Source organism: Tupaia chinensis, unplaced genomic scaffold (genome assembly GCF_000334495.1).
Source record: "Tupaia chinensis unplaced genomic scaffold, TupChi_1.0 Scaffold141943_1, whole genome shotgun sequence".
NCBI lineage: Eukaryota > Metazoa > Chordata > Mammalia > Scandentia > Tupaiidae > Tupaia > Tupaia belangeri.
Genome location: NW_006201797.1, coordinates 210,475 through 225,703, shown reverse-complemented (window position 1 = coordinate 225,703; position 15,229 = coordinate 210,475). Strand labels below are relative to the sequence as shown.

At 38.5% G+C, this 15,229-nt stretch overlaps 1 protein-coding gene and 2 pseudogenes across 1 annotated transcript in view; all 3 read right to left on the bottom strand.

Annotated features, from left to right (window-relative positions):
* NEDD4 (NEDD4 E3 ubiquitin protein ligase) overlaps nt 1-15,229 on the bottom strand; it is a 166,440-nt gene that overhangs the window by 147,930 nt on the left and 3,281 nt on the right. The gene's annotated exons all lie outside the window — the stretch shown is intronic.
* Nucleotides 11,088-12,171, bottom strand: LOC102483202 (heterogeneous nuclear ribonucleoproteins A2/B1 pseudogene; annotated as a pseudogene).
* Nucleotides 13,826-14,526, bottom strand: LOC102483614 (BCL2/adenovirus E1B 19 kDa protein-interacting protein 3-like pseudogene; annotated as a pseudogene).

The window sequence follows — 15,229 nt, the reverse complement described above, 5'->3', positions numbered from 1 at the left end:
CAGGGGCAGGAGCCCCCAGCCGCCAGTTCCAGTACTTTTAATGTAGATTACTAAGATTTTCTACATACCAAATCGTGTTGTCTACAAACAAAGATGGTTTTACTTTATTTATTTATTTATTTACATTCATTCACTGTACATCATTACAGCACACAAAATGAGATTTTCCATCCAGAATACACTGTATATAGGCTCAATCAAGCACATACGTGTTATCATCAACAAATAATTTTCCATTTCTTGTTTCCTGTATATTTTACTTTTATTCCCATCCTTGATTGCCTCTCTCTCACCTTCTGCCATCTCCCACCCTCCTACCACACTATCTCTGGTATCCCACAATTGCTTTCTATGCCTTCCCCTCTCCCCACATTTTACTGATTCACTAAAGATCTTAATTAATCTAATATTTTCAATAGCAAGCACAGCTGATATATACATATCCATGAATACAAGTCTGACTTTAGTGAGTGAATGAACATATATAGCTTACTGCAGTCATCAAATAAGTATTTTGGGGACCAGCAATTGGCGTAATGGCTGTGTCGCTGAACTCCCTTGTAGCCGACCATGGTTCGAGTCCTGGACCCGGTGGCTTAAACTCACACTGGGCGCATGAGCATGCGTGCCCAAGATCCTGAGAGGAGAATGGAGGAGAAGGGATTGCGCGGTGGCCATTTCCCCTGGGGGGTGAGTTCTCACTTTCTATCTCTTTTCTCTCTCTTTCTGGCAAGTACACAAGCCCTAAAGCAAAAACCTCTCCAAAAAAAAAAAAAAAAGTATTTTTCATGCATTTTTTTTAATTTCAAGAAAAAATTTTAGATTTTTTTTCCCTGAAACATTTCTTTAATTAATTAATTTACATTCATTCCCTAAGCACTGTCACAGCATACAAAATGTGATTTCCCATCCGGAATATACTGCATAGTGGCTTAATCATGCATGTTATCGTCAATAATTCTCCATTTCTAGTTTCATATATGTATGTATGTGTATATATACACACACACACATACACATACATTACCCCTATTTATGACCCTCTGCCCTTTCCCACCCTCTTCTCACACTATCTCTGGTGTCTACAGTTGTCTTTTCATTTCTTTACCCCCCACATTTTATTGATCACACAATTTCTTAAATAATCTAACTACTTTCAATAACAAGTTAAGCTGGTAATTTCAAGAAAAGCAGTTTTAGCTTTAATAAATCAAAGAAATGCTAAGGAACTTCGTTAAAAACATAAAGCCAGGAAACAGGTTAGGATTCTGGTCAAACAGTAGGTACGTGAACTATCGACAGCTCAAGACAGGAAGAAAATCCTTAAAACCAGACAACCCCCAGAAGAAAATCAGCAATGTTTCAGTCAAAAGTCATAAAATGCTATTTCACTGTTAAGTATCATGTATTTAAGTCTATCGTTTGTTGTGGTTTGATCTTCCCAATTAAATTCTGAGATATAATATTCAACTCCAGACTTGTCCCTATGATTAAGTTGGCCATTTTCTTAGTTTCTGAACTTGTTTTTCTATGTGTGTGCATTTAATTTTCCTGATGTAGCACTCCCTTGAGAACTTCTTGGAGATTTGGTCTGGCGCTGATAGTCTTTCAGCTTTTGTTTATCTGAGAATGTCTTTTCTTCCCATATGAAGGATAATCTTGCTGGGTACAGTATTCTTGGTTGAAATTGCTTTTACCTTAGCATTCTGAATATATTTTTCCATTTTTCCTCACGTGCATTGTTTCCAATGAGAGATCTACTGTTACCCTGATGGGATATCCTTTGTAGGTAACTTGCCGTTTCTCTCTTGTCAATCTTAGTATCTTGTCTTTGTGGTTTTGGTCATTCTGGCTATAATGTGTCTTAGAGAAGATTTTTTTCGGTTGATTCTATTTGGGGTCCATTGCATTTCTTGGGATTGGATTTTTGAGTGCCTCTCTAGGTTTGGAAAGTTTTCTTGCAGGAATTCATGGAATAGATTACCAGTGCCCTTATGAGTCTCTTCACCTTCTGTGATATCAATTATCTGGATGTTTGGTGTTTGATAGTATCTAGTAATTCTCATATATCTAGTATTTCTCATATATTTTTTTTTTTTGGAGAGGTTTTTGCAATAGGGCACGTGCGCTCACCAGACAGACAAGAGAGACAGAGAGACAGAAAGCGAGAAATCACCCCCCGGGGGATGGCTACACCGCAATCCCTTCTCCTCTATTCTCCTCTTGGGATCTTGGGCACACATGCACATGTGCAGCATGAGTTTTAGTCACCGGGTCCAGGACGCGAACCATGATTGACTACATTTAAGTCCAGTTACATAGCCATTACACTAACTGCTGGTCCCAAGTATTTCTCATATATTATTCTCATTTTGGGGGCAATTTTCTCAGTCTTCGTGGTGAATTTTTCTAGACCAATAATTTTCTCTTCTGCATCTGAGATCCTATTTTCTGTACAATCTAGTTTGCTTTTAATACTTTCAAGGGAGATTTTGACTTCCTGTATTACATCCGTCATCTCTAATAGGTCCTTTTGATTTTTTTTTTATAGTGTGTAATCCCTCTTTTAGATCTTGCAAGAATTTCCTCACCTGGAATTTGTCAACTCCTTTCTCCTTTCTCTTCTGCAGTTCATTGTCTCTCTTCTCTTCCATCTCTGTTAGCATTGCCATTATGGATATTCTAAATTCTTTTTTTTTTTGGAGAGTTTTTTTCTTATTGGGCGTGTGCACTCACCAGAAGGACAGAGAGAGACAGAGAGACAGAAAGTGAGAAATCACCCCCCAGAGGGGATGGCCACGCCGCAATCCCTTCTCCTCCATTCTCCTCTCGGGATCTTGGGCACGCACCCACACACGCCCGGCGTGAGTTTAAGCCACCGGGTCCAGGACTCGAACTGCGGTTGACTACATGGGAGTCCAGCGACATAGCCATTACACTAACTGCTGGTTCCAATATTCTAAATTCTTTATCAGACATTTCCATGATTTCCATTGAACTGTCTGCAGATGAAGAGGAGTTATTATTTTCCCTTGGAAGAGAGGTATTTTCTTGCGACCCTGCAGTGATTTCTAGTCATCTGATGGATAGTGTGTTTCTTCCTAAACTTGAAGTTCAATCTGAGCGTTCAAGAGTGTGTAGAAAGAGGTGATCTGGAATCTCTTTGCCATTCTGTTTTGATCCCTTTGGATGGCAGATTCAGTAGATATTGAGGAATATGTTAACTCTAACAGTATTTGGAAGTTTGGATATAGTTTCCTTAGATCCATCTAGAAACACACTGAATGGAGACTGAGGAGCAGAAAGATGAGATAAAAGAAAAAGAAAAGGAAACAGCGAGAGAAAAACCAACAATAACAACAACAGAGAAACAGAGAAAAAGGAAGGAAAAACTAAAAATACTAAAATAATTATTTCTTTTTAAAAAGCAAAAAAATAGAAGGCCGTGCGCAGACTTGCGTGCTGTGTAAAATCACTAGTTTTCAGGAGCCATGAGGAATCTTCTTTTGAAGGCCTGCCCTTTGCCTCTCCTGGGTGGAAGGGGGAGAGGGGATTATCAACAAGATAAAGGAGAGGCTGAAAGCCGAGAAAATATTTTATTTTAAAAAATTTTTTAAAGGAAAAATTACCAAAAAAAAAAAAAGAGAGAGAGAGAGAGAAGAGACAGGGGAAGAGAGAGACAGAGACAGAAAGAAGGCTTGAGGGGCTTCCTGCCACTCAAGTTTGTGACCTAGAGGCTGAATAATCAGTAGAAAAACTTCATTTCTCTTTTTTCCCAGAAATCACTAGTTCTCCGGAGTCATGAGGAATCTTCTTCTCGGTTTTACTTCTTTTATGATCTGTATTTCCTTCCTGTTTTTTTTTTTCCCCTTGCCATATAACATGATGAGGGCATTCAGCACAGTGTTGAACAGAATGTTAGAGCAAGCAGTTAACTGTGTCTTATTCTTGAGTTTAAAGAGAAAGCAGTACACTGTCACCACTGAGGATGTTGTTAGTGCTCTGGTTTTCTCATAGATACTTACTCAGGTTTAGAACATTCTCTTCTGTTTTTAGTTTGCTGAGAGTTACTATCATAGACTGTGCTGATTTTTGTCATATGCTTTTTATGCTTTTATTAAAAATTTCTGCTTTTTTTCTTTTATTCTATTAACATGGTGAATTACAGTGGTTAATTTTCAGATGTTAAACCAACTTTACATTTAGAAATTTAGTTTTTTGGGTTTATCATAAATGAGTGATTTTTGTCAAATACATGTTTCACACCAACTGAAATGACCATGTTTTTTTTCTACTTTACTATGGTGAATTACAGTCATTGATTTTTTTTTACAAAAATGTTCAACAAACCTTTCATTCCTAGAAAAAAATTCCACTTGGTGGTATATTGTTACATGTTATTTGTTTAAAGTTTGGTAAGAAGTCTTGTATTTCTGTTCATGAGAAATATTGATCTTCTGTTTTCTTGTGATGGTTCTGTTTGGTTTTAGAATCAAGATGACGGCCTAGTAAAAATGACTTGAAAGTATCTTCAATAGTCTTGAAGAGTTTGTGTGGAATTTATATTACTTTTTCTTTACATGTGTGGTAATTGTGTCCAGTGAAGCCACGTAGGCCTGCAGTACGCTTTCAGGGAAAGCTTTTAAATTCATTTAAATAAATTCAATTTCTTTAATTAGAAAAAAAGGCTATTCAAGTTTTCTATTTCTTCTGTAGTTAATTCTAGTAATTTGTGTTTTTCAAAAATTGTGCCTACTTCCTCTAAGTTGTGTGCATTTCTTTATTGGTAGGAAGTTGTACAAAATGTTTTTGTCCCTTTCATTTTCTTAGGATCTAGAGCAATGCCCAGCTTTCATCCCACTATGTTACTTTTTTTTTTCTTTTTCTTTCCATTTATTTACTGAAAGATGAGAGAGAGAGAAAAAAGCAACCCTCCCCAGAAGAGATAGTCACATTTCTACCCGCTCTCCTCCATTTTCCTCCCAGGATTTTGGGCATGCACACACATGCACCTGGTGTGTTTTTCAAGCTGCTGGTTCAGGAACTCGAACTATACAGTTGGCCATGTGGGATCCAGCTGCCTCAACCATCATATCACCAGCAGGCCCTCCCTTCACTCTGGATCTGTAAATAATAAACTGCTTTTGTTACATGTTTTTCTGTGTTGCTTGTCTCACCTAACTAATACACCCAAACCTAACTTCTATCCTCATAATGGCTTGCCTTGAGAGTAGTTATTGATGTTCTGGTAGAAAAAAAAGTGGACCCAGGTCAGACAAGAGCCATGAGGCATCTGCCATGATATGCAAATCTCTTGCAAGTTGGACATCTGGTCACGAGTCAGTCAGGCATTAGGGCATTTACTAGCACCTAGTTCAGGCTATATAGTTTTCTATTATCATTAAGTAGGTATTTTTTAATGTATTTTAAATTTTCAAGTAAAGCAGTTTTAGCTTTAATAAATTAAAATCATAAAATATTAAGAAAAATTTGCTTAAGACTTAAAGTCAGGAAAAAGATAAGGATTCTATTCAAATAGTAGATGGATGCACCTATCAACAGCTCAAAAGAAGACAAAGAAATCTTAAACCTGGAAAACAAAGCATAGGGGAAAATCAGTCATGTTTTAGTCAAAAGTCATAATTTCTATTTTACCAGCTCAGTCTCATGTAATTAATCTCTCTTCTGTTGTGGTTTGATCTTTCCATTTAAATTCTGGAAGTTAACATCAATTCTGGACTTGTTCCTACCATTCAGTTGGCCATTTTCTTGGTTGTTTTTTGAGCTCTTTTTCTGTGTGTCTGTCTTTAGTTTTCCTGGTGTAGCACTTCCTTCAGAACTTCTTGAGAGCTGGACTGGTGTTGGTAAATTCTTTCAGATTTTGTTTATCTGAGAATGTTCTGGTCTTTTCTTCCCATATGAAGGATAATCTTGCCTGGTACAGAATTCTTGGTTGAAATTGTGGATGATCACGCCGCAATCCCTTCTCCTCCATTCTCCTCTCGGGATCTTGGGCATGCACGCACATGCGCCTGGCGTGAGTTTTAAGCCACCAGGTCCGGGACGCGAACCGCGGTCGACTATGTGGGAGTCCAGCGACATAGCCATTACGCTAACTGCTGGTTCCCCTCACATTGCTTTTGTTGAGAGATCTTCTGTTAGCCTGATGGGCTATCCTTTGTAAGTAACTTGATGTTTCTCTCTTGCCCATTTTAGAATCTTGTCTTTGTGGTTTTGGTCAGTCTGGCTCTGGTATGCCTTAGAGAAGATCTTCTTGGGTTGATTCTATGTGGGATTCTTTGTATTTCTTGGTCTGGATATTTGCATGCCTCTCTAGATTTGGAAAGTTTTCTTCCAGGATTTCATAGAATAGATTATCAATGTCCTTATTAGTTTCTTCACATTCTGGGATACTGATTATCTGGATGTTTGGACATTTAATGGTATCTAATATTTCTCATATAGAAATTTCATTTTGTTGGGTTATTTTCTCAGTCTTTTTGGTGAATTTTTCTAGGACAGAGGTTCTAACATCTTCTACATCTGAGATTTGATCTTTGCATGATCTAATCTGCTTTTAATACTTTCAAGGGAGGTTATGATTTCCTGTATTACAGCCTTCACTTTTAACAGTTCTGTTTGATTCTTTTTTATGGTGTGTATTTCCTTTCACCTCATGCAAGAACTTCTGCACCTCCTGGAACTCATTGACTCTTTTCTCCTGCATCTTCTGGAGTTCACTGTCTCTCTTCTCTTGCATCTCTATTAGCTTTGACACTATGAATATTCTAAATTCTTTATCTGACATTTCCACGATTTCCATTGTACTGTCTGTGCATGAGTTGTTGTTCTTTTCCCTTGGGAGAGAGATATTTTCTTGGTTTCTCATTTTGTGTGTGTGTGTGTGTGCCTCTGCGGTGGTTTTTGGTGATCAAATGAATTATACATTTCTTCCTATTTCCTGAATTTAAATATGAGCGTTCAGAGGCATACAGGAGGAGGCGGTCTACAATTTCTCTGTAGTTCCATTTTTTCCCCCTTTCTCTCCTATAAGTCTGGGTATCTTGGTTTCTGGAGGGTGCAGTCTGAGCAGAAACTCTTTAATTGTCTGAATTCCTGAAAAGGATTTCTCCTGGGCTTGGTTTTTCAATTTATTCATAACAACCATATTTACTTTATTGCGTTACTGTTTCATGTAATTATTGATGTGATTGGGTTTTAGGCCTACCAGTTTTTCTTTCTTTTCCATTCTCTCCCGTCTTCCTTCTTTCCTTCCTTCCTTCCTTCCTCTTTTTATATTATTCTTATGTTAAAAATAATTCTTTTATGTAGCTTTATTTATTATTTAAATTCGTCCAGTGAGAGCAAGCAAGAAAGGGGTAAAATGAGAAAACAAGTGACCAGGTCTGGGACTTCAACTGCTGTTGGTCATGTGGGAGTTCAGTGCCCTTAACCACCATGCCACCTGCCAGCCCTGCTTATTTTTTTTTTTTTGGGGGGGGGGTACATTTGATTGCTATACATCATTTGGGTTATAAAGAGAATTTACCCAACATCAAATACACCTCAAACTAGTCCATATGGGAACAACAGGTAATAAATCATTACTTTGTCCCAAAAATCTTGCCTATTTTTTGTCCTTTTCCTTTCTTTTTTTTTGATCATTGGTCTTCCTTTCCTGGAATTTTGGGTTTTACTTTTTTCCAATTTTTTTTCATTTTCAGTTTTAAATTTGTATTGTCTTTGTATCTGTATTTCTTTACATGATTTTTATTAGTTTATTTGTTATATGTTATATTATATGTTATATTAATGTTATATTGTATGTTATATTATAACATACACCCTTCATTTTTTTATTCTACTTATACTTAACATCGTATCAGTGGATCACAGAGGTCCATAATCTACACCTACCCATTTTTTTACAGCATAGTTGTTATACGTACTTCATTTACATATTACATAAATAGAACAAGAAAATATTAAACTGTGATTTAAACAGGCATTTTAAAATAGAATTATTTATCTAATTTTATTATTATTATTTTTAATTTGCTCTAGGGCATGTGTACTCACCAGAGAGAGAGACAGAGAAAGTAAGCAGCCAGGTCCAGACTCGAACTGTGGTTAACTATGTGGGAGTCCAGTGACTTAACCACCACGCCACCTATCAGCCTGACATGTTTTATTTATTTTTAATTTTTTTTGAGAGAACTTTAATGGCAAGTTAGTCATGTATTGTAAACTGTATATAGTCATACAAAGTGCTAACCAAATCGATGAAGAAGGCATAATCACGTGGGCTCAGTTAATTCTAAGGTTTTCAACAACTGGTTCATTGAAAAATTCGTCTGACTGGTTAAGTCCTTGATCTTTATTTTTCAGAAGGGTGAATACTTTTTACTGTCATCAAGGTAAATTGTACTTTCAAAACATACAAGTCTGTGCAGTTTTCCTCTTGATTCTATTTACAGACATTTGAAGCCAGTTTTCATCCAACATAAGAAAAAAGAAGCCAGCCTACAATTCAGAGATGAATTGTACACCTGTAAATCTTTTTAAACATTCATCTTAAGTTTTCAACTGTTAATTGTTGAGGAACCACCAGTTAGCGTAATGGCTATGTCACTGGACTCCCACGTAGTCGACCGCAGTTCACGTCCCGGACCCAGTGGCTTAAACTCACGCTGGGCGCGTGTGCGTGCATGCCCAAGATCCCAAGATGAGAATGGAGGAGAAGGGATTGCAGCGTGACCATCCCCCCTGGAGGGTGATTTCTCGCTTTCTGTCTCTCTGTCTCTCTCTGTCTGTCTGGCGAGCGCACGCGCCCTATAGCAAAAATCTCTCTAAAAAAAAAAAAAAAACAACTGTTAATTGTTGAACTGTCCTTTCTAACTGTACAATCTATTTCTGTTCAACAGAAACCCAAGTAGAAGCATAAATATGTACCCCTTGTGATAGGGCTATCAATAAATACTGCATGAGCTCAGCTTACTTCTGTGACATGTCATGTTTTAAGTAGTAGCCCATAATTTCACAGATACTTTAAAAGAAAGCTAAACTTATTTTCAATGTTGAAAAAATTGTTAAGCGTATCCAAGTTTACCTGGACGATCCATAGAATTAGGAGTGAATTTGGAAAGAAGGCCATATGCTGCCTCTAAAAAGTTGCTCTTATTTAAAGAAGAGTTTTAGTTTTCCCTCCAACTATAATACAATTGTATATTATTTCAGTTTATCTATTTAGTTATCTCGATGCTACCAACCCCAACCTTTCCCAGTTTATTCAGGCTTTTCTTTTTTGGAGAGGTTTTTTTGCTATGGGGCACGTGCGCTCGTCAGAGAGACAGAGAGACAGAGAGACAGAAAGTAAGAAATCACCCCCCCGGGGGGGTTGGCCACACCGCAATCCCTTCTCCTCCATTCTCCTCTCAGGATCTTGGGCAAACACGCACACACGCCTAGCAAGAGTTTAAGCCACCAGGTCCAGGACTTGAACCACGGTTGACTACATGGGAGTCTGGGGACATAGCCATTATGCTAACAGCTGGTCTCTATTCAGGCTTTTCAAAATCAGCAGGCCATCAGATTTACTTTCTTCCCAAAGAAACTGAAATATGAACATTTGAAATAAATAGGTTACAGAAGGCATATCAAGTGTTACCAGGTATAAGAGTAAGACAGAAACAATGTATAATAAAAAGATGTCCAAAATTACTTAAGACATCAATTGTTCAAATTCAAAAAAAACTACTTTAGATGTGAGAGAGAAGAGTTAGATAGTTTTTGCAAACTGGCAAACCTGTTTGTCATATAGTGTTTTGGGTTTTTTTTTTTTAATTAATTTATTTAATTCTATTTGGTTTTTTATTTATTTATTTTTTTATTTGACCAGAGAGAGACAGAGAGAGAGAGAACGGGAAAGTGAGAAACCAAGTGTCCAGGTCCAGGACTCAAACTGTGGTCAGCCATGGGGGAATCCAGAGCCCTTAGCCACCACGCCACTTGCTGGCCCCTGTCATATAGTGTTTTTACTCAAGTCAATGTGTTTTGTTTATTTTAATTGTAATTTTTTTTTAGAGGTTTTTACTATAGGGCACATGTGCTTGCCAGAAAGAGAAACAGAGACAGAAAATGAGAAATCACCCCCCTCCCCCTGGAGGGATGGCCACATCACAATCCCTTCTCCTCCAGTCACCTCTCAGGTGCCAGGCGTGAGTTTAAGCAACCAGATCGGGACTCAAACTGCGGTTGAGTACATGGGAGTCCAATGACAGAGCCATTACACCAACTGCTGGTCCCAAGTCAATGTGTTTTATAGATTGCTAATTTTTTTCCTTTAGAATTATTTTATTAAATAATAAATGTACAACAGCTTCCTAACTGTACACACACACTTAAATTGTTTTTTGGGTTTTTTTTTTTTTGGAGAGGTTTTTGCTATAGGGTGCGTGCACTCGCCAGACAGACAGAGACAGAGAGATAGAAAGCGAGAAATCACCCCCCCAGGGGGGATGGCCACGCCGCAATCCCTTCTCCTCCATTCTCCTCTCGAGATCTTGGGCATGCACGCACACGTGCCCAGCGTGAGTTTAAGCCACTGGGTCCGGGACTCGAACCACGGTCGACTACGTGGGAGTCCAACGACATAGCCATTACACTAACTGCTGGTCCCTACACTTAAATTGTTTAAAGGAACAATGTTATGTCTTACTACACTATGATCCTGGCTAATAGCTTTTCAAAACTTCTTAAAAAAGGTTTCAGATGTCACCTGAAATTTACAAATTTAACATTATCAAAGAAGGAATGCTTCTATACTCTTACAAAGACCATTAGCAAGAACCAACAAAAAGCTAAGAAACTGTCTCAAAGGCATTTTTTTTAAAATACAATCCTTCCTCCACAGTAAGGTAACATTATTAAACAATCCAATTCATTCACAAAATGGCTCTCTGCTTCTGCTCTGGTGTCTTCTGCTACATCACTGCATATCTATGCATGACTGAGATAAAAGTTTCCTTGACATTGCTATTTCGATAACCTGAAGCTGTCCTGTTACCTCTGGGGTCTCATCCTCTCCTATTTATATAGTGAAGCCATGGTAAAGAGGAAGAAGCTCAATATCAGCTCCTCCCACCATAACTCCCACTTCCTCCTCTTCCTCCTGGACCATAGTTTCCTCCATGTTCCTGCTACCACCAAAGTTTCCACTCTTCATTGGACCATAGTTAGAAGGTTGCTGGTTATAGTTTCCAAAATCGTCGTAATTTCCACTTCCATAATATCCTCCTCCATAGTTGTCATAACCACCTCCATAGCCTCCACCATGGTTGCCATAGCCAGGTCCTCCACCCCCATTTCCTCCTCCTTGTCCTCCTCCTCCATAACCTGGGCTACCTCCAAAATTGCCACCTCCAAGTCCACCTCCATACTCATTATAGTCATCCCCAAAGCCACGTCCACCTTCCAAACCCATCAGATCCTCCTCTAAAGTTACCTCCTGGTCCTGGTCCAAAATTTCCACCACCACCCCGTGAATCTCCAAAACTGAAATTGCCTCCTCTTCCAGTCCTAGATCTTTGGACTTCTTGCATTTATTGTCTAGACAAAGCCTTCCTTACTTCTGCATTATGTCCATTGATAGTATGGTATTTATGCAAAACAATTTTACCCACAGGATCATGGTCATCAAAAGTAACAAAGCCAAAGCCTCTTTTCTTTCCAGATTGCCTATCAGTAATTATCTCAATGGTATCAAATTTTCCGTATTTCTCAAAATAATCTCTAAAGTGATGTTCCTCAGTATCTTATTTAATTCCACCAACAGACAGCTTCTTCACAGTTACATGAGTCCCTGGTTTTCCAGACTCCTCTCTTGCCCAGCATGTTTGAGCTCAATGACTCTCTCATCAGTTGATGAGGTCTTGCAGCCATGGCAGCATCAACCTCAGCCATGGATGAGAAAGTCACAAAACCAAATCCTCTTGATTTTTGCTCGTAAGTTCCTTCATTACCACATGGCATAAGCTTTCCCCATTGCTTGTAGTAGTTCCTCAAACTTTCTTCTGAGGTTTCGAAGCTTAAGCCACCAATAAATAGTGTATGGAGCTGTTCCTTTTCTCTCTTTTTCCTCTCCAAAGGAAGAGTTTCTAAAGTTTTTTCCATTGTGGGCTCAGTCACTTCAGCCCGATTTCCCGCAGTTAAGCAAGATGAGAGAGATCTCCGCGGACAAACACGAGCTGGACTCGTCCTGGCGCTGTAGTGAGAACTACCGTTGTTCAAGAAACAACGCCGCCAGGAGGACCTCCACACCGGGCTTGGTGCTGCTGCTACTGCTGCTACAGCCACTGTGGCTGCTTTTCTAGAACCTTCTAGATTGCTAATTTTATAATAAACAATGGTTCTCTGAATATTCAATATTAATGTTAACAATGTTCCAATATTAATGTAACAATATTAATGTAACAATGATTCTCTAGCTATCAATATTAATATTCAAAATTAATAGCAATGTCTTCCTCATAAGCAGTCATTATTTATATAGAAAACATAGGGTAGTATCCTTCAGAGTCATGCTGTGTGTTCTGAAACTCAACAAAATCTACTTGAAATATCTGGTAATCCTGATCCTTTCTAATAATTTGGTCCTAAAGCTTCACATTTTAGAAACAAGCAAAAAGAATGCTATCAAAGGAATCTGAGCGTTCTGGAACTTTAATGAAAACTGACAAGATGGCTACATGAGAAAATGGCCAGTGCCTGCAGGATCACAAGAATCCCCTTGGGAATTAATGTCCACACAGTGAACATTATCAAGTGACAGATCAGGAAACAAATGGCATCTTTTCGGAACTTATCAACTGTTCCCACAACCCAAGTCTGTTTTTCCAAGTTGTACAAATGTTTGGAATAACCCTGAACCAATTATCTTCAGAGTTTAAAGGCTTCAGAGTGCAAGTGATGCTTTCTAAAACAAGCCTGAATTAACTACAAATTGGAACTCATTCCAAAGCCTCTTCTTAGAGAAAATTCAAAATTTAAAGAAAGTCACAAATGATTCACATGCAGCCAATAAACATAAAAAATACTAAACACACACACACAAATCTCAAAAGCAACTTTCATATATTTCTAGGCCTGAGACGTTCCTTACCAGAAACAAAGATTCTACACCATAGAAAAGACAGCATTACAACATACTAATATTAAAATCTGCTGATGCATTGTAGTTCTTACTCTATTCATACCTATATAACCTGCCTCCTGCAAATTAAAAGGTGCTATTAGGAGGCTTAGACAAAAAGTGGCTCCAAAGCTAGTTTAAAGTAATTGCTTATTACCCAGAATATGTTTTCCTTGGATCTTGCTTTTTTCTTTATGTTTTACTTTCTTCTTAGTAACTATAAATTCAAGCTTAGGGAAGCTTGCTTTTGTCTTGGGGAGAAAAAAAATGTAAACAACAAAGCTTTTATATAATTTGCTAATCTGCTCTTGTTTTAAGAGAAATGGTAGTTATGTTGCAAGATTAAAATTTATACCATCAGCGATACAGGTCTAAGCCTGGTGGTACTTTGTCAATGAAGCTATTGACAAGCTGCTGGTAGCATGTGCAGAAAAGAAACCCTTGCAAATTTCTAAACAAGAGTAAACTCTGTTAGGAAATTCTAAAGTGTCATACAGACCAAAAAGGGAGTAAGGTTAGTAAAATGCCTCAACAGAATTTGAATAAAATACTGGATCTGAGAGTTACTGGAACTGGATAAGTAAAAACAGGGTGGTAGGTTGACTCATGCTTACAATGATCTCAAGTTCAAATAAAGTGCTGGGACAGTACACCACTTCACAGGTCACTCGTTTCCAGGGGCTCTTCCTTCCCTCAGTAGGTGCTGGCAGAAGGCGTGCTCAGTCTTTTTCCAACATAGATGCCTAGCCCCAAAGCCAAAACGTGAAAAAGGAAGAGCGATGAAATGAACACTTTCAGAAATTCTGCAGAGAAAATACCCCCTTCCTTCATGGCTCCACTTTTCCTCATGCGTAAAGACACAAAACATTTAGGGTGCCTGAAGTGCAACTCCTTGGGTGGAATGTTTTCAGGTCTACTGGACCAGCTGGATACCCAGTAAGAACTGTTCTTTAAAGCTTCAACAACTTCTTTCCTTCTACAACTTCCTCCTCCGATTGAGTGCTGTGATCCCTGCTGCTGTGCATTTCCACATCAAACATGATCTGCCCATCTTCCTGTGGGGAAGGGCTGTCACAGTGGAAACTGCCTTTGCATTGCTCTGTCCTAACTTGTGCTGTGCATCCAGAAGAACCTTCTCCATGTCTCCATTGTGCATGGAGGAGGACAATGGTATGTGCTCCAGCCCCCATTTCTCCCACTGCCACTACCATTGCCATAGCGGCTGTTCATGAGGAGCTCCACCCAGGAACTGCTGAGGTCAGATGGTAGGGGCAGAGGCTGCTGCCCTTCTTGTAGTGGTTGTGCAGAGGCAGCGGTGGCTCAACTACATGAGACATGGTCTGGTGGCTGGAAGGGCTACGACCACTGGAGGACCGTCTCTGGGCAATGCTTGCCCAGCATGTTTTATTTTTTAAAGGTCTAATGCAAAAGGCAAACCACCTTTTGTGGAGTCCCAGGTATTTACAATTTCTGATGTTCTTCGTGACTTTATGAAGATCTGAGTTTCTGCCTGGTATCAATCCTTTTCAGCTAAAAGAACTTCTCGTAACACTTACTGTGCAGGTATGCCCATTACAAATACTCCTAATTGTCTTTTTTCTGAAAATCTCCTTATTTTGTCATCATCCTTGAAGGATATTTTTCACTAAATAGAGAACTGTGGATTGGCAATGGTTATTCTATTGTTCCATTTTCTCCTGGTCTCTGTAGTTTCTAGTAAGAAGTGAGTCCTTAAGTTCATTGTAGTTCCCCTGTATATCACATGTCACTTTTTTCCTCCTGGTTAGAATTCTCTTCTTTATATCTGGATTTCAACAGTTGGACTACTATGTACGACAGTCTGTTCGTACCATTTATTTTGCCTTGTGTTTTTATAATACACATTTATGTCTTGCATCAAATTTGGGAAAAAAATAAGTGACCATGATTTATTTCTTCATAAAACATTTTGTCTCATTCTTTATTTCTCATTGCCTTATTACACGTATGATAGACTGTTCGATATTATCTAACAAATCCCCAACTCTGTTCGTTTCTTTC